Source organism: Mus pahari, chromosome 16 (genome assembly GCF_900095145.1).
Source record: "Mus pahari chromosome 16, PAHARI_EIJ_v1.1, whole genome shotgun sequence".
Lineage (NCBI taxonomy): Eukaryota > Metazoa > Chordata > Mammalia > Rodentia > Muridae > Mus > Mus pahari.
The window spans coordinates 14,908,179-14,927,546 of record NC_034605.1 but is presented as its reverse complement, the minus strand read 5'-3'; the positions used below and the strand labels follow the sequence as shown (position 1 = coordinate 14,927,546).

The 19,368-nt window shown below is 40.1% G+C and overlaps 1 protein-coding gene across 4 annotated transcripts in view; it reads left to right on the top strand.

The window, feature by feature from the left end:
* Chrm3 (cholinergic receptor muscarinic 3) overlaps positions 1–19,368 on the top strand; it is a 461,004-nt gene that overhangs the window by 237,695 nt on the left and 203,941 nt on the right. The window lies entirely within an intron of this gene.

The following is a 19,368-nucleotide window of genomic DNA, read 5'->3' as shown; positions in this document are numbered from 1 at the left end:
TGTATCTTCTGTAGTCCACACTCTCACCAGTGCAGACTGGAGCCTGGGCAAACCGGAGCAAATATGGCTCCCTTACCAGCTCAGGCAGTGAGAGTGCTCCCAGGAGGACACCCCTCCTCTGGTGGGGATGGAGCCCGGATTTCTGGAGCCAGAAAAAGGGCCCTCTCCCCTGCAACGACCGACCGGAGCCTGCGCACAGCAGAGCAAAGGTGGCTCCCTTCATGTAGTTTAATTCTAAAAGAAAAACACAAACTGAAGTCTATTTCTCATATTTACATCCTCCAGTGAATTAGCTCATCAAAACAGAGATGTTTTTATGGGGGAGTGACAACAGAGGTATCTATTCCTAAGATGATTGGAATGATGTGTAGCATGCTAATAGCTACACAGGAAATGGCTTTTCTTACCCTCTGTCTGCCTCTCTGACTTTTAACTTCTGCATTACCTGCTTTTCTGAGAAAAGTACCTTGAGAGCATAAGGTTTTGACTGTGGTTGACAATTTGAGGTGTCCATCATGGCGGGGAAGGCATGACATAAGGGACATGAGGCTTCTGGTCAGCCTCCACATTGCATCAACAGTCAGGAAGTACACATCAATGGATGCTTGAATGGAGTGTTTCTGGTTTTGATGCAGTCCAGGGCTGCAGCTCAGAGGCTGATGCCATCCATCTACTTGCAGGGGAGGTTTTCCCACATCAGTTAATCTAATCAAGATAATTGCTCACAGTCATGCCAGAGGCTTGCATCCTGATGGTTCTAGATCCTATCACGCTGATGACCTGCTGACCCTCCCACCTCCCACCTTCTCACTGCAGACTGTTTCTTGCTTGAGTTATCCATTCTGTGCCATTGGTACCGCTTAATTCTGGTGCAAAGTGCACTAGATCTTTCATTTTATTCTAGAATTTACATCCAGAGAGACTGTCATCTATGTAAGAGACCAACAGTCTGGGAACCAAGATCTGGGTCGGTTTTCAAAGTATTGAGGTTAGACCTGTTAACCCCACACAGCCAAACAGGAAATACACTTGAGTTAAATGTTTTGTTTTGTTTTTACTGTAAATCAGAGTGCTGTATATAGTTTACTTTCTTTTTTAATTGCCTTACTGGGTCTTCTCCCCATGAAACTTAAGTTTCTCAAGGCAAGACATTTTGATTTGTTTTTCTACTTCTTTCATTTGGTTTCAGGTAATGCATCAGCTTAATCTCCAATCTGTTAAAATCTGCCCAAGAATAACAAGCTTGCTTCCTGTAGTAAAAAGAATAGTCTGTGGAGCAACTGGAGGATGCAAACATTTCTAGCATTGTGTATCTGGGTGTGCTGCCATTTGGACTCCGTCTTATACTGGTGTCTGTTTCCTAGGTGTTATTGCTTGTGGTTGCCTGGAAATTGGTTTCTATCTCGAGGGAATATGTAGCAGGAACTGCCTTTTTAAGCAATCATTCTTCTCTAAAGCCACAATAATCCCTACTATGTTATAGGGTATCAGAAAGCGTATAACAGGCATAGAGTTCCTTGATTGGAAAAGCATCAGCAATACAAATTCATATCCACTTTCACGCAGGCAAGGCAATTTGGGGGCCACCCAAAGATTTTCTCAACCTTGGCCTTCATGTTGAGAGCTGAGAAAAATATTCTGGGCATTTCTACTCGAGGAGATTTTAAAAGGGGTGAGGGGGTATGAAAAAGAAGGAAAAAAGATCCTCTGCCATCCTGCAGGCCCAGCAGTTTCATTTAATTAACTCTGGAGAATCATCTGGACTCCTTTGATACTTCCTTTTTCTTATATAGGATAAAGCTTGGGTTTTGTTATTATTATTATTATTACTTATTATTACTTATTATTATTATTATTATTATTATTATTATTATTATTATTCACTAAATGGCCATTCCCACTGTCACTTGATCTCAGTGTGTGTTGACCTCTTTTGCACTCTGATGAGTGTGTCCAACCTTTTGACATTGGGACATGACATTGTCATCTACAATAATCACAGAAATGTCTCATTCTCTTCTGAGTAAATTTATGATTTTCTGCTGAGTCACACCCATGGCTATTGCAGGGTCCAAGTGGCAGGAAAGCTACTGGAGTCATACCTGAAACTCTGTCTTAGCCTCTTGCACCCACATGACTTTATGAAAGTTACTAAAGTTTAGTAACTTTATGAAAGTTACTAAAAAGGTGGTCACTCAGAAATGGAGAGATGCCTTAGACATTAAGAGTGTTACCTGGTCTCCAGAAGACTCAAGCTCAATTCCCAGCACATCAAATGCTTCACTGAAGCCTGTAAGTCCAGCTTCAAGATTTCTGATAGCTCTCTCAACCACATGCATATGCACACAAGCACACACACACACACACACACACACACACACACACACACACTTAAGAATAAATATATATCTAAAAATGCCTTAAAGAGGTGGAAGCTTCAAGGGCAATATAAGGCTCATGGGAGACAACGCAGCTTGCAGTGGGAATAGAGGGAATCAGAGCTGGATCCAAAAAGACCATTTTTCCTATCTTTACACCGTACAGTACAGATGGGTCTGCCATGAAGCTATTACTGGTATAGCATCAGATGTGGACTTATTCATCTCCTAGCACATTCTTTGATATAACAACATGAAGGGTTATAATAGGGAAAGGTGGAACATGCCCAGAGCATGTTCTTCAGCACACAGAAGCAAGGTGCTTGCTGACATGAGCTTTCACAGTGATTCTGGTGGCCATACCTAGACTTCATTGTGCCTCATATGCACATGCTAAGATAAATCTCCATACATTAAACCTATCATTAAGTCAGAATTCTATCTCCCAGTGTGTGAATTCCATGACCTACCTGTTCTTTTTACCGTCTTCTAGTTTTACTTATCCCTTCTATATTTATTTGGCTTTCTGCTTTCAAAGTTCCATGGCACATCATTTCATTCTAGAAGGAAAGTTTAGATACCAAGTTCCCTAAAATGCTAGGTTGGTAAGGTGGTCTTCCCTGAAATACAAAAGGAAAACCTATAGCATGTGCTTGCTGTCCATTTGAGAATCTAGGCTTTGAATCCATGGATGTAATCCATCCCCACTAATTAACAAGAATGGAATCTGAATGTGATTGCCGTTGTTCTTCGGGTCTGGGGTTGAATCAGAGGTTTATGCATGCTAAACAAGAGCAAGCTCTCTATCACCAAGCTACATCCCAGCTTCCCCAACCACAGGCATTTTGACTTTGAGACAAGATCTTCCTTAGTTGCTTAGGTTGACTTTGAACTAACTCAATAACCTAACTGGGGTTTACATCTGTGATCTTACCTGCCTTAGCTTCCTAAGTAGCTAGGATTGCAAGTGTGTTTTACCAGGTCTAGCCCCTAATCTCTTTTAAAGGCTTAAATTCATGTGTCAGTGATTGTCCTGTCTTGTTGACTTAGAATTATTTCTGTTTTGATATTGTAACTCCTGAAGATCTTACATTTCCTGTTATATATTAGTTTCAAAAAAGGACAGTTCTAAGCTCACATGATAATTTCTGAACTATGCCATTTTTCTTTAATGCTATAGACATCAGACATGAGATATCACTAGTACCCTACTTTGATTGAAAGGTTAGTATTAGAATTCAAACCCTTAACTGAATGATATCAATTTATTTCCTCCTCACCATTACCAAAACCATGATGATATACTTAGGGAAAATGGAGTATATACAGCAGTCCAGACTCAGTGACAACACAGAGGTATTGATGAGGAATTCCTTAGAATCAAAGACTGTGTGATGGTTTTATTCTATATGTACAATGACATTATACAAACAAATACTAAAAAAGGAGCCCTCTATGTTATGTGTGTGAATGTATGTATTTATGTACCTATATACATATACATACAGTACACATACACATACATCATATACATATGTGTATGTGTATGCATGCATATGTGTATACATTTACATATTGTGTGTGTGCTTGTGTGTGTATGTGTGTGTGTGTGTGTGTGTGTGTGTGTGTAACTTAGCCATATAATTGGGACTCTTTGTGTAAGTATTGTGAATGTAATTTAGACACATAGATACATAGATAAACGATAGATAGATAGATAGATAGACAGACAGACAGATAGATAGATAATAGATATTCATAGATAAAGTGTTGATAATTTAGATAGATGGATAATTGAGGTAATAGAAAATATAGAGACATAGATCTTCATGCTGCCAAGACAAGCACTTTACCAGCTTAACCCTTTTCTCCAGGCCCCAATCATGACTTTTGATAAGGAAATATTTCAGTTCTTGCCTAAACTTCTTCAGTAATCAAGTAAAAACAGTGGGACTTGTGTGTGTAAACCTTGGCTGGATAGAGAATCTGAATTTAGGTTTGGTTGAAGGACTGTCATTGAGGCACTGAGTTTTAGGAGATAAGGGCATGAATATGCAGGTGAATATCCTCGCCTGGCCTGCTGTCTACTCTGACAGGACCTTCTGTTTGATCTGCTCCCCTGAGTAGGACTCATAGGTTAAAAGCTTGGTGACCTATCACACAAATTGCTACTCAGTCTGACTCCCAGCCTCACTCTGCTGTCAGGAGGAAGAAGAAATTGGACAGATTAGATAGGAGCAGTGACATTATCGATGGTTAATTAGTGTCACTAAATCTCCCTTTTTTGTATTTGCTTGATTCATCCAGAAAAAAGAAAAAAAGAATCAAAATAGAGGGATTTCCAAGCACAGTATTAGAGGGGTGTGTGCAGCTGGAAGGCATATAGATAGACATTTCTTTTATAGTTCAGACACATACATGACCTTGCTTTCCAGCAATTAATAGTACAAACACAGATATTTAGTTGAACTGCAGCAGAAACACATTTTTCTCCTACTGGGTACATGATGCATTGTTTAAACAAATGCTGTCTCGCCTTTAGATTTTAGACACCCAAGTTCAATAGATGTTGCATTTCTCATTGGAAGAATAGACCCTAAAGGTGACCAAGACAGGACCTCTTCAGAAAAATCTCCTTGGATATATGATGGCATTACTATAGGCATGATTTAAAGTGAAACTGATAAATTGAAAGTGAATTAAAACTCAGTGGAAATGATGGTTCTAAGGCAGTGCTCTGGGTAAATGATGCATCCAACTTTCCCTTATGAAATTTATTTTACTTTTTAAATTACGTGTATGTATTAGTTATGTGCATAGGAGTACCAGTGCCTTTGGGAGACAGATGAGGGCATCAGATTCTCCTGAAGCTAGAATTACAAGCATTTATGAGCTTCCCAGTGTAGGTATTGGGACTCAAGTTCAGTTTTCTGCAAGAATAATACATGCTCTTAACTGAGATACATATTTTATGCTTTACACTAGGAGGAAGGTGTTCAAGGTAGTATTTTTTTTCAAAAATAATTGTTCATATGATATTAAAGTAATTAAGATGAATAAAAGTATTAAAAACTCAGTAACAGAAGGTATTATATTAATCCCTGAAGCAGAGCTACCAACTACTCATCCTTATGTTGAATCTTGAGTGTGTTTTGCGATCTAATTTACCCAAATAATAGGCCTGTGAAGAGCTATCCTGAGCTTAAGAAAAGGTTCACTACTGAAGCTTTATCTCAAGTATTTATTTTGAGACCAAAATGGAGACTGGAAGACATACACAAACATTCATACATACAAATACACACACACACACACACACACACACACACACACACACACATACATACAAACACGCATGCACGTATTCCTCAGAGATACATTACATTTGTGTTTCCTTTTGGAATCAAGATGGACTGGCCTCGTGTCTACCTCCCCTCCATGGTGGATGAACTGTAATGAGGTCACAGATTCTTTTCATACCATTTTAAAATTTTCTCTGAAAAGATTCAGGCAGAGACGGCCGGCTCTTGCATTTCAGAGTTCTACATTAGGGCAGGCAAACCTTTTCAAATAATACAAAGCTATTTTTTTTCTAAATTCTTTCTGTTCCTGAGTGTCTGGGCTCAGGATAAAGGAAGATTAAAATCTCTGTAAAATCCATCCAAAAGCGGAACAGCTAGTGGGAGGCAAATTAATGGTGTCTAAAATGAACCTGACACTGAACACACTTCACCTTGAATTTTCCGCCACATATTTCATTTGCCCTTAATTCCTTTTAATGGGAGAGATTCCTTGAAACTGAAAGACAATTGGTTTTGATTCATTATCATAATCTGATGCAAATGTAAAATCATCTTCTATGTATCATAATGCAGATACAACATAAACACTTGTTAAAACCAAGTTGACTGTGAAAGTTTGCATTATTGATATGACACAACAATGCCATGTTTACTGGTAGATATTTTCTGCTGTATAAAATTTATTCCTAATGTTTTACTTCTATTTTAACCTTTGAGAGTGATTTTTTTTTTTAACAGAAATGATGTGTACTTCCAGTGTCTTCCATGCTTAGGCCATATTAGACTTCAGTAAATATTTGTGAATGAGAAAGTGAATAATTCAGCTGCACTTTCTTACTTTAAACACAGGCAAATGAAATTATCCCACAGCTAGGAACTGACTTCGCTGTTGAGTTAGATACAGGAAGTAATGAGCAATAAAAATGGTAATTCATCACATTAGAAATATATCTGGTTCACCCTGGTGAGCCAAAAACAAACAAAAGATAGGCATCCTTTTTAAATGATTTGGACAAAGTCAAGGGGCTAAGAAAAGCTAATACTTTGTTAAGCAGCTCTTCTGGATTTTATTACAGCTGAGCCTCTCACTACTGTCTTCTCCTGTACCTATGTTGTAATCAGTCAGGCCTCTTTATGTTTGGGGAGAGGGCTCAATGGGTAAGTGCTTGCTGTGCCAGCATGAGGACGGACCAGAGTTCAGACCGCAGGAACCCATGTAAAAACCAATCAGGATCCTGGCCATCTATAACTGCAGTACTGGGGAGGCAGACACAGGTGACCATGGGACAAGAGGGTTGTATTAGCCAGGACTGGTGAACTCCAGGTTTATCATGAGACCCTCCCTTAATACATAATAATGAAAAGAGATTGAAAAAGATGTCTGTCATCAGCACATGTGTACCCAGACACATTAAAGCAGATATACTCACACACACACACACACACACACACACACACATCATGATCTCTTTGTTATAAGAAACATACTAACCAAAGGCTCTTTGTGAAGCCTCTTTAACAAATTTTCTAGAGTCATGTGGGTAAAAGCTATCCACCATTATATGCCTGACTATATACCCTTCTCAATATTCAGTCTAAAAATTTACAGTTAAGATTTAAAGGGTTTCTTTTTTTTCATGTTTACAAACTATTGGACTTTGTTGTCTAAAAACATCTAACCATTTTCTCAAGAATCTAGTCCTGGCTTGCTTTTCTGTTGTATGATAAAACACTGAACAGACACAATAGAGGAAGGAAAGAGTTTATTTAGTTGACTAGTTGATCACTGAGGGAAGCCAAGCAAGAGCTCCAACAAGTCCTGAGAGGCAGGAAATGAAGCAGAGGCCATGGAGAAGCACTTCTTGCTGGCTTTCTCCCCTTGGCTTACTGGGTCTGCTTTCTTATACAACCCAGGATCACCTGCCCATTGATGGCACCTCCCTCAATGACCTGGACCCTCCCAAGTCAATCATTAATCAAAAATTGCCCCCACAGAGTTGCCTACAGGCCAATCTGATGGTGACAACTCCAAAAATTGAGATTTCTTCTTCCCAGATAAGTCTAGCTTCTGTTAACTTGACAAAATAAAATTTTAAAAGAAATCTAATAAGTACAACTCTCTTGTTTCAATATGATTGAAAATGAATTTTAAAAGCCTGTTAAAATTACCGAGATGTGTTCTTTCTTTTGTTTAATATTGTTTGTTTTATATATAGCATATGTTGATGCTTTTAAGAATTGGCTATATAGAAAAGAAACAAAAACTCTAATGATACAAGTATTCAATTATCTTTATTTTGTGGATTTAGGATACTAAAACTTAGACTGCCCCCCCCTTTTCTCATTTCTTTGAGAAATTCATAGATAAGCATGGGCTTAACATCCTTTCCATCCCCAGCATCTCCTTCATTCAACTCCTCCAGTGACCCCCACATGCCCTCTCAACCTCATGGTCTCTTTTAAAATTACCATCATTATCACTAATATTATTACTATTATTACCCATGTGCATGTGTAAATAGAGCCTTCTGAGTCCAGCTGTTGTTTCTTATACGTGTTTCGGCATGACCACTTGGGATGAGATAACCCACCCAGTGGACTCATTTCTCCCTCTCTTAGCAGCCATTACTTATGCGTAGCTCTTCATCCATGGATAGGTCTTGTGAGATTTCCCACACACACTTCATTGGCATGTCAACTGGTACTGACATTGTTAGGGTCTTGTTAGGCAGCTATCTTCTTGTATTTCCAAGGTCTTATATAGAAGACGGTCGATGTCCAGGTCATCTGGTTCTTGCGCTCCTTCTCCCCCTGTTCCTCCATGTTACCTGAGCCTTTAAGTGTAGAGCTTGTTATAGATGCGTCAACCGCTGATAGACACCCTTGGTCAGTTTTTCTTTGCTCTGTGACCAGGCATGGACTTCTTGGTAACCTCTGCCTTTTGTCTAATGAAGCTCCTTTGATGAGGGGTAAGAGCTCCTCCCACCTGTGGGTGTGAGGATATGCATTGAGGATGAAGTGATGAATTGTCCTGGCTTAGGAACATGGCAGTAGTAAGTTCTCCTCCTCTAGGTTCTGACTTACCAGCCACAAATACTTGGCTAGGATGATCAAATGAAGGAGCGTATTACTCTGGTTATATGATAATCTGGAAAAGTTACCAATTGATTATTATAATTTTCCTATCCAAAAATTAAATATCTAAAGGTTGAAAATAATAGTTAAAAGTAAATACCTGCATATATTGAAATTCTTTGAATAGAAGTTGTTTTAATATTATCAATTAAAGTGATAGTATAGAATGAGATTTTTCTTGATGGATGGGTTTGTTTGTTTGTCTTTGGACATGGATTCTGCACTGAAATGTCACAGTTTAAGACACCAGAGAAATGCTGAGCAATCTAGTACTGATGAACCCTTTATCACTTTAGCCTTGAGCATGCCCTTTGTGCACTCAGAGTTTTATATTAGAATTCAAGCTATGTAAATGTTGGCATAACGGGGTGAAAGTATGAAACCGTGAAGAAAAATGTAAATTTCACTAATTAGAATGTTTTTTTTTTAAGAAGTGGAAAGAGAATTGTAAAATAGCACAACTTATGAACTCAGTTTTTGATCATTGTTTGTGTGTTTGGTGTGTGTGTGTGTGAGGGGGGAGGGAGGGAGGGAGGGAGGGAGGGAGAGAGAGAGAGAGAGAGAGAGAGAGAACGAACACGAACGAACAGAGGCCAGAGGCTGATATCTGGTATCCTCCTCAAATCACTTTTCACCTTGCTCCTTGTGAGAGGGACTTCCACTGAACCAGGAGCTTGCTGCTTCTGCTAGACCAGCTGACCAGCAAGCCCCATGGTTCTCTGGTCTAAAACATCCCAGGGTTGGAGTGATAAGCACACACCATCATACCCTGCTTCCTATATGAGCCCTGGGAATACAAACTCAGGTTCACGTGCTTGTATAGCAGCCACTTTCCATCTCCCTAATTTGAACTCTATTATTGATAATGTTGCACATCCCAACACATGGAATTGTACCACAAATTTAGCGAGCCCATGTGTAGGAGGGATTGCCTGGTTTTCATCTGTGTGTCCTCTAAGGGTGTGCTTATTCTCCTTGAGTGGCTTGACTTCATGATGCTTATGGATTTCATGTAGCTCGTACCAAACATCCTTTGGAACTACCAAGGTTATAGCATCAAATGAAGCAGAAAGCTTGGAAGCGGTTTTGTACTCCAATAAGGAAGTGTGGAAAGCATAGAGGGTGTCATATAAAAATACAGCATCCAAGAAAAGGATCTAATCAGGGAAAATTCTAGAATATTCCATGCTGTCACATACCAGTTAAAGGTGAGCTTGCCTGAGAAGGGCATGCAGAAGAAAATAAAAGAACAACTGTAGGATTCCTAACTACCCATATTTCGGATCCTGGTGGCCCAAAGGACACATTCAAAGTGTAACCAAGCTCTCAGAAGGAAATGGAGTCCTTGAGAGGACTTCCTAATTTCTTCCAGAGACAGTACATTTGAGCTCTTGTACACCACCCAACATTCAACAGATTCACGTTTTAATTTGTTTCTCCAATTCAAGATTAAGGGGCAATATTGTATTTAAAATTCTTAAATTGATTATAGTTAAGCAAAAGAATCACCACAAAGGGGCTACATTAACATAAATTGAGATTTCATACAGAAGTACATTGTCATATTGAGGGGAAACAATTACTTTAAAATGAGATTGTATTTCTGCAGGATAAAAGAGCCCTTACATGGAAATTTATAAAGAACAATTCTCGTTGAGCTGTGAGGAGACAGTGCCATTTGGAAGATTTTTTTTTTCTGCTATTATTTTTAGAACATCAAAATATTCCTGTGCCAGGTAGTGGCAAGAAACATTAAAATACAGCTTTATGTCTCATTCATCTGCTTGTAACAAAATATTCAGGTGTTCCTATCTAGTCATCTAAGGAGACAGGAACCCAGAAGGTGAGGGGCACATGCAGAGCTGTAGAGATTCTGAGACTAAAGATGTATGTGGACTCCAGCTCCAGGCAGGAGGAAGAACAGTGCCTGGCAATGCCCTTCAGACAGAGCCAAGAGAGCTACATGAAGAGCCAGCATACTGTGTGCTAGGAAACCTGTCAGACTGGCTTCATGAGGACTGCCAGAGAACAAAGCAAGGTGTGAATCGCTGAGGGGTTTTTATTTTAAAGATGGGAAGGCTTCAGGGTGACCCCATTGAGGCACCATGGCCACCAACACCACCGATGTGGATCTGAGAAAGGCCCAGCAGGAAGGGCTGGCTTTTAATTTCCTGGGAATGGTCAGGTTTCCTTCTAAATTTGTCACAGTCCAGAACACTTATGTGGTGGGTCACCGGTAAGTACCATGAAAGAACTTTTCCAAGTTTCAATTCCGAGATTTGGTTTATTAAAATATGATGGGTTCCATTGACTCTGAGAATTTTCCCTCAAGCATGTTGCTAAAATATCCTCCTAATTCTTACAGGAAGAAAAAGATTGTAGTTTAAAGGTCAAAGGCTGCCAAGCGCCTCCCCATTTAACTGAGAGGCATAGATTATAAAGTCCATGCATTCAGTTTGATTTAAGCAAAATGTCATCCTGAGAGCAACTGCTCAGCAATTATCTGGAGATAGATTAGAGTGACATTAAGCTCTGTCCCTTATGTCTACCTGGGGATCTCATCACATAATAATTCATCCATTTTTACACTTTAAATACTCTCCCTCAAGAGAAGATAGCCAATCATAATTTTAAATCATTTCTAAATGTTTTATGTGGTGCTAACCTTTTCTGTCCAGTCCTGCTGGATGAGATGCCAAGCCCACGTCTGATTTGAAATGGGATGTCCAGTCCGGATTTACTGCCCCCGAAGGCACACTATCTAAGGATTTACTTAATGACCAAGTGTCTGGAAAGATCAACTGTAAAGTAGAGAATTCAAAGAATTCTTATCTCAGTATTTTGACAGGGACCCCAAGGCAAGAGACTCCAGGGAGTCCAAGGCTCTTAATGAATTAGTGACTTCAAATGTCACCAGTGTCTGCAGCAGTTCCCTGTAGATGCCTTCCTTAACATCTTCTCTAGGTCCTAGCTTGAATTCGAAAGTGAGTCTCTGGCCAGCCAAATGGCTCAGCCATCAAAAGCTTTTGTCACCAAGCCCAATTATCTGATTTGATCTCAAGAATGCACGTGTCAGAAGCAGAATACATGTTCCCTCCAGTTGCTCTGTAGAACAGATATGTGTAAACAAACACACAAGTACACACATGCATACATGTGCACAAGCACATACACACACATATTCAAATAAGTAAAATTTAAATATTAGTCTCAACTTGAGATATTTTGAGTCCAACAATGCCTCCTAAATAAGTATGTGAAGGCTGGAATCAGACCTTCAGGGATATAATTTTGAAAGATAAAGATAGCTACTGTTTTGTTTTGTTTTGTTTTTTTAATTGCATATGTGAACCCAACTTTCCTATGGCACAAGGTATATATAAAGTTGAAGAGAATTAAGGTCCAAAGATTAACATCAGTCAATTTAAATCAAGGTAGAGGAGACTGACATATAAAACTAATCGAAGATCTGTGGGTCATTAGAATGCAGACAAATGTGCTCTCTTCATGAAGAAACAGCCAAGACAAAAAGAGAAGTTGCTCCCTCCTACTGCTGTGACAATGTATCATCTATTTTAAGTAGGAGCATGGTGGAACTGCAAGGGGATCCTGTGGCTATGCCCCATGCTGTTGAGACCCTCAGGAGTCCACCAAATTGACAAATGAGGGCAATATGCAGGAAAACTCTTTTAAAAAGGGATGTCTCCCAAGAGGAAAGTGACCAGTCTTTAAACTCTCATATGGCTACATGAAAGAAGTTGCTCACTCTTTGTGCCCAGGACAAGGCAGACAGACAGCCACCTGAAGCTTGAGGTTATCATACCAAGATGGAGTTTCTCAAAGGTGAAGCTTTGGGAATTGCAGGAGTGAGAACTAAGGTGACCGTGGCATTCAAAGATGGTCTTTTCGTGTTTGTTTTGGCTTCCGTCCATTAGGACCTAAGATGGACTCCTTCTTATTCCCAACCATTTCTACAAACTTTACTCCCATAATCTAGAAGCATACAACTGAAATCCACTGAGTAAAAAATCAGATTGTGTGCTTAGGGATATTTTTCTCCCTTTCTTCATGCACACCTGTATTCCTGTATCCTTCAAACAACTCCCGTAGAAACATGATTATTCTACCAAATGTCTACAGAGCTCAAAAATGGACTCATTTATCCTCTTTTACTCCTGTGATGATAATGATTCTTTGTCTTGTCAATGTTGTGAATTAAACTGGAGAAATCCTGACATTTATATGTTGAAGCCCTGTCTGCCAGGGTAGCTCTCAGGGGTTGACAATTAATGGTGAGAGATGGAGTGTTTGGTAGTGTAGTGACCAAATAGATGCATAGGACTCTAGGATTTGTAAAAAGGACGAGACCTTGTTCTCTCCCCACATGTGATCATAATGTGAGAAGGTAGATTCTTCTGTAATCGGTGATGGATGTTTTCCCAGGACCTAGATTAATCAGAGCCTTAAGTTGGGTCTTCCCAGGCTCTAAAACTCTGTAGAATAAATACATATTCTTTAAGCTACTGTGTTAACTATTTTCTCACCTCTGCAACCAGATATTTGACAAGAAGCAATTTAAAGGAGATGTTAATTTTTGGCTCACAGTTTGAGAGGGCCACAGTCCATCAGGGTGGGGAAGCAGGACTCTGCAGTTGAGTTCCTTCACTTCATGATGGACCAGGAGGAACAGACTAAACCAGAAGAGGAGATGGATATAAAGTTTGAATGTCTGCCCCAGTAACCCACTTCCTCCAGTGACCCACATAAGCACTTAAAGGTTCTATAGCCTTCCAAAAATAGCACCAACAAGTTGGGGATGAAGTATATAAGCACACAAGCCTGTGGGGAGATATCTCACCTAGTCATGTTTTGTTATGGGAACTCTTGAGGAACTGAAGGGGAAAGTTAAGCTGTCACACTCCAATTCATTTTTATGGTTAAGTAGAGATGACCTTAGAAATTAAAAGGGACTTTTCTTATAATTAGCTCTGAAGGGATCAGGAGCGGAGAGAACAATATGAGGTTAGCCCATACTCACATTGTTTCTCATTACATGCAAATAGAAGGTTTGGGTCTTATAATCCATAAAGAATAAATACCCTTATGTCTGCATTGGTTAGCTGATGACCTTGCAGGGTTCCCTTCCTCTCCATGCCTGATAGGACCTACTTTACAAATGTGAATAGAGGATAGGCTAACCGCTCACAGTACAGGAATGACTGAAAGCTGTATTTCAGGAAGATGATTTTCAGTCCCTTTACACCTAGCAATAAGTATATATAGGGTTCGCAGTGCTTTGGTATGCAATGAGCTTGCCATAACATATATGATGGGCAGTTCTCAGATTAGGTTGTATCTGTGGAGTTTTAAAAAGCTAAAACAATGGAGCTGGAGAAATGGCTCAGTGGTTAAAAACACTGACTGCTCTTCCGGAGGTCCTGAGTTCAAATCCTAGCAACCACATGGTGGCTCACAACCATCTGTAATGAGATCTGATGCCCTCTTCTGGTGTGTCTGAAGACAGCTTCAACATACTTACATATAATAAATAAATAAATCTTAAAAACAAAAAAAGCTAAAACAACAAACAAACAAACAAAATCAGTAGTCAGAAAACTGAAACCTATCTAAACCCAGTGACCCAGGCCTATAATCCCATCTAAAGAAGTTGGTAACAGGATTATGAATTCAAGACATGTTGAAACCAGAGATGAAGTTCAAGGCCAGTCTGGGCAATTTGCTGAGACCTTCTCAAAATAACACATTAAAGTAGTGGTTTCAGTAGGGCTGGAGAGATACTTCAGTAGAAAAAAAGTGTCTATTGCTCTTGCAAAGAACTTAAGTTCAGTTTCCAGCATCCAAATTAGGGAGCTCACAACCACCTTTGACTTTAGCCCTAGGAATTCTGACACCTTGGACCATCACAGATACCTGCTCACATGTGAAAAACTTGGTGTGTGTATTCATACACATAAAATAAAATAAAATAAAATAAAGATTTTAAGGGGTGGGGCTAGGGATATGGCTCAATGTTGAGTACTTGCCTAGTGTGTTTCAGGTATTGAGTTCTACTACCAGTACCACCAAAGGAGAAAAGATGGAAAGATTTATAAATATTGAGGGATGGTTGACAACTGAAGATTTAGTGACCCGAAGCCTGTCTTCAGTGTTCTACCAGGCAAGCTGAAGGGCACCATAGTGATGCAGCTTTCTGGAAGATCACTTGAGGACACAGACTTCGCCCGCGCCATGCTTTCAGAGACTCACTGCTGTTTAGGATGCTTTGTTCATCTGTGCACACACGCAGACCCTACCAGCTGCTCAATCAATGTCATTCTCAAACCAGTGAATGCCCCAAATGAAAGACTGAAATGAGTAGTAGGTGCCGAGCTAGGGGCTGAATCAAAGACCGGGGATTTCGACAGAGAGGTGGGGGCTGTGTGGAGAGAGCATCTGATGGCACCGTCTGGCTCTAATCTGCAAACCTGGGAGCAATGCCAGGACCAGGATTTACAAACCCTGGAAACTGCTAAGGGTTATGGGCTTTGTTGTTTAAGGGTTTATTTTCACTTTGATTTATGCGTACGTACGTGTGGGTATGTGTCTAAATGAATAAATGCCACTAGCACTCAGGTGCCGGTGGGGGCTAGAAGAAGGCATTGGCTCTCCTGGAGCTGGGGCTAGAGCTGGTTGTGAGCTGCCAGACATGGGTACTGGAAACCAATTTCAGGTCTTATGTCTTTGCATCATAACAGACCTTCTTTGAAATAGAGACTGTGAAGTGTTAGCACACTTTTTAAAACTATCTATTTCTCTATCTCTGTCTGTCCGTCTCTCTCTGATTCTGTGTGTGTGTGTGTGTGTGTGTGTGTGTGTGTGTGTGTGTGTGTGTGACTATAGGTGCGTACATACTAGGTAACACATGTAGAGGTCAGAAAACAACCTCTGCTGTGGAATGTGGAGCCTTACCCCTGTCTTGTTTGAGACAGGGTCTCTTGTTGCTCGCTGTTGTGACTCTCAGGCAAACAGACCCTTGAGCCTCTCAAGATTCTCTGGTCTCTCTTTCCCATCTCTATAAATGTATATTACATGTATTATGTATCACAGTGTTCGTTTTCATGGGCTCTAAGGATCTGAACTTGGGTCCTCATGCTTGTACACCAAACACTTGACCCCTGAAACATCTCTCTAGACTAATTTTTAATCTTTAGCATGTGGTCTCAAATAGGGAATGGTCCATGTCTTTACTGGGAAGAAGTACTCATGGAATGTAGATTTAGCCACATCATGCTGAGTTACTATATTTTTGCTGGTTGGTGTTAGAACAATCTCTCTCCGTCCCCCCCCCCTTTTCTCCTCTCTCTCTCTCTCTCTCTCTCTCTCTCTCTCTCTCTCTCTCTCTCTCTCTTTCCCTCTTCACCTCTCTTTCTTCCCTTCCCCCTTTCTTCCTCTCCCTCTCCACTCCTTCCTCCCTGTCTCTGTCTCCTTTTCTTTCTCCAATGTCTCTGTATGTAGGCTGGGATGACCTCAAATTGGTAATCCTCCTGCTTCAGCCTCTACTAGGCTCACATGTCTGTCTTTTTTTTAACCTCTCACTTAAAAATACTTTTATTTCTTTTTTACCCCAAGAATCTGGGCTTTAAAATCAAAGGGATAAAAATATTCAAGTATCTGGCACATTAATGAGCATATGAAATGGAAATGAACTAAAAATTCTGAGTCACCATTTTATATTTTATTTTGTATTTTAATTTAACCACTAAACCCTAAAATTACCAAACTAATCTGGATCTATTTCCTCAATGTAAAATAACCTTTCTCACACTACATCGTTAATAATAATAAGAGATATTTGTAGAAGTATATATTGGTGTGCTATTATTTATGCTGCAGAACAGAAGAATAAAATAGATTGAAAGTTGATTTTAAAAATTAGATTCAGAGAAAGGTAGTTGTGAATGGAAAGAAAGAAGTCTGAAGGAAAGAGAAACAAATCAAGAGAGGGTGGGATACAGAAGAGACAAGTGTAATGTTTTCTCCTGTGTGACATGTACCTGTGTGACAAAAGCAGAAGGGAGACTATTTGGAAGAACTAGGAAGAAGGATGGGGTGAGACATGGAGGAGAGTGGATGGGGGCATATGAGCAAGATTCAGTAGGGTACCGGTGTGAAAACCATATTAAACCCTATTATATCTACACTAAGAAGGAATACATTTTTATCATGTGGAGAAAAAGACTCTCTGGTTTGGTTGGAGTTCTTATTTGTTTGTTTTTTGTTTTCAGATAAAAAAATCTCACTCCACAGCCCACTGTGTTCTGGGACACAGAAATCCTGGTATTTCAGCCTCTCTAGTTTTTAATTTTTTATTTTCCGTGTTTTCTACATGACATTTTTAGTATCTCACCACCCCAGCCATTGTTATCTTATGTAGTGTCTTATGCTGCAAAGCCCTGACAAAGCAGCGATGTGTAAAATGTCAGGATGGAGGAGAATGAGTTCCTCCTTTGCCACCCTGAAGTTACCTGAGTGTTTATTTTTGCTTCGCTCTCATGGGAAATGCAGTGGTTCTTGAGGAATCAGTAACCTGGTGGCTCTACTTGAGACTCACTACAGTATCCTTGAGCGGCAGTGAAGCTGGAGCTGATGTAACAGGCTCTGGAATCGAGAGCATAATTTTGTGCTGCAAGAATCTTTAATATACTGACAGGAGCTTGCTCTTTCTCTCTGAGTAAAGTTAGAAGGAAGGGAATGTGAGGGAGAAAACTCACTTTCAACTCTTCTTTTAAGAAGAAAAAGGGGCTTGCAGTTAAGAACACATGCTGCTCTTCCAGGGGAACCAAGTTTAGCTCCTGTCTGCTCACCATCACCTGTAACTTCAAGCTCTCAGGAACCCAACACCCTTTTCTGGCCTCTGCAGGCACACATACACACACACACACACACACACACACACACATATTCAGGAACAAGTCAAAGATATACACTCACACAGATACACATACACAAAACTTAAAAAAGAAAAACTTGTAAAGGATACATTTTTCATTATCTTTAAAATATTTTATTTTTTGCTATTGCATAATTAGATTTTGAATTTGATTTTCAGTCAGCTATTTAACATTGCCAACCTGAGGGATGTACTAGAGAATATTTGAAGCATTTATTCTGACCACTTCAAAGTCATTTATCTTGATTCCTTTTATCATTTTCTACTTTCTGGTTGATGAACTTCTTCTAAGGAGCTCACACATATTCTGTTTGCTGTCCCCCGCAGTCTCACCCCCACTGTTACCTGCCCTTTGTCACCCCCAACTCCCTCTAACCTCCCCTACACCTGTCATCTCCTCCTCCTACCCACGTCCTTTACCCACATCTTTTTTATTTGCATTGTGTGCTTTTGTGATCTTCTGATTTTTTGGGTTTGTGGCTTTCTGTTTGTGTGACCACAGGTTTGGTCATAGCCATTGAAACCTGGTAGGCTCACCATTTGGTTCACAACAAAGGCCATGACTGTCCCCTTTCCCAAAATCCATCAGTTGCCAAAAGTTCAACAGAGAGGGGTTGATTGTTGATAGGCTCAGTCTCATACAGGCCTAGAGCGGCTGCTAGGAGATGATGTTTACAATGGCTGTGCTGTGCCCCTGAAGAGAACATTTGTGTCTCTTAATGAAATGGCTGTTTCTGTCAGGATCCTTATATACCTGGTAAGCATTTCCACCACAGTAAACATCTTGTCTCCCTTTCCATGTCTGCTAGATCAAATTCCCTCCCCACATCATTGTTCACAATGCAGAGAACACACACGCCTTTGTCTAGAAATGTACGAGAAAGTACAAGTTTAGACTTGAAGCAAGACATGTTGACTGCTTGCCAGGGCATGGCCTTGGGCAGGATCTTCCCCTCCCTAAATTCTAGTTTCTGTGTCATCGAAATAGAGGTGACACCTGCCCTTTGGCATGCAAGGAAGCCCCACATCAAAAACACAAGTGCAGTGATTCTTGCAAACTACTGACTGCTCTCAAATGTAAGCTGTCATTGGACTGACAGTGAGCTGTCTTGGTTGAAGAGTAGACACTGATGTAGTATATGTTCCCTAGAATGTATCTCCCACCTGTCATTTTCCCTTCCCAGTGACTGGAAAGTAAGATATTCCCTGTGTGTGCCATTTCCTTATCTTTAAAATGAGAGCTACAGGACAGATCAGTGTGAGGACACACAACTGTGATCTCAGCAAGGTCAGGATGACCCTATCTCAAGGTTAAAAATAATAATTAAAAACAAAAACAAAAACAAAAAAACAAAACAAAAAACAAGAAGGAAGGAAGGGAAGAAGAAAAGAAGGAGAAATGGTTGGAAGAAAATGAAGGCCCGGTGTGGTGGCGCACGCCCTTAATCCCAGCACTTGGGAGGCAGAGGCAGGAGGATTTCTGAGTTCAAGGCCAGCCTGGTCTACAGAGTGAATTCCAGGACAGCCAGGGCTATACAGAGAAACCCTGTCTCAAAAAACAAAAAAAAATAATCAGCCGGGTGTGGTGGTGCACACCTTTAAT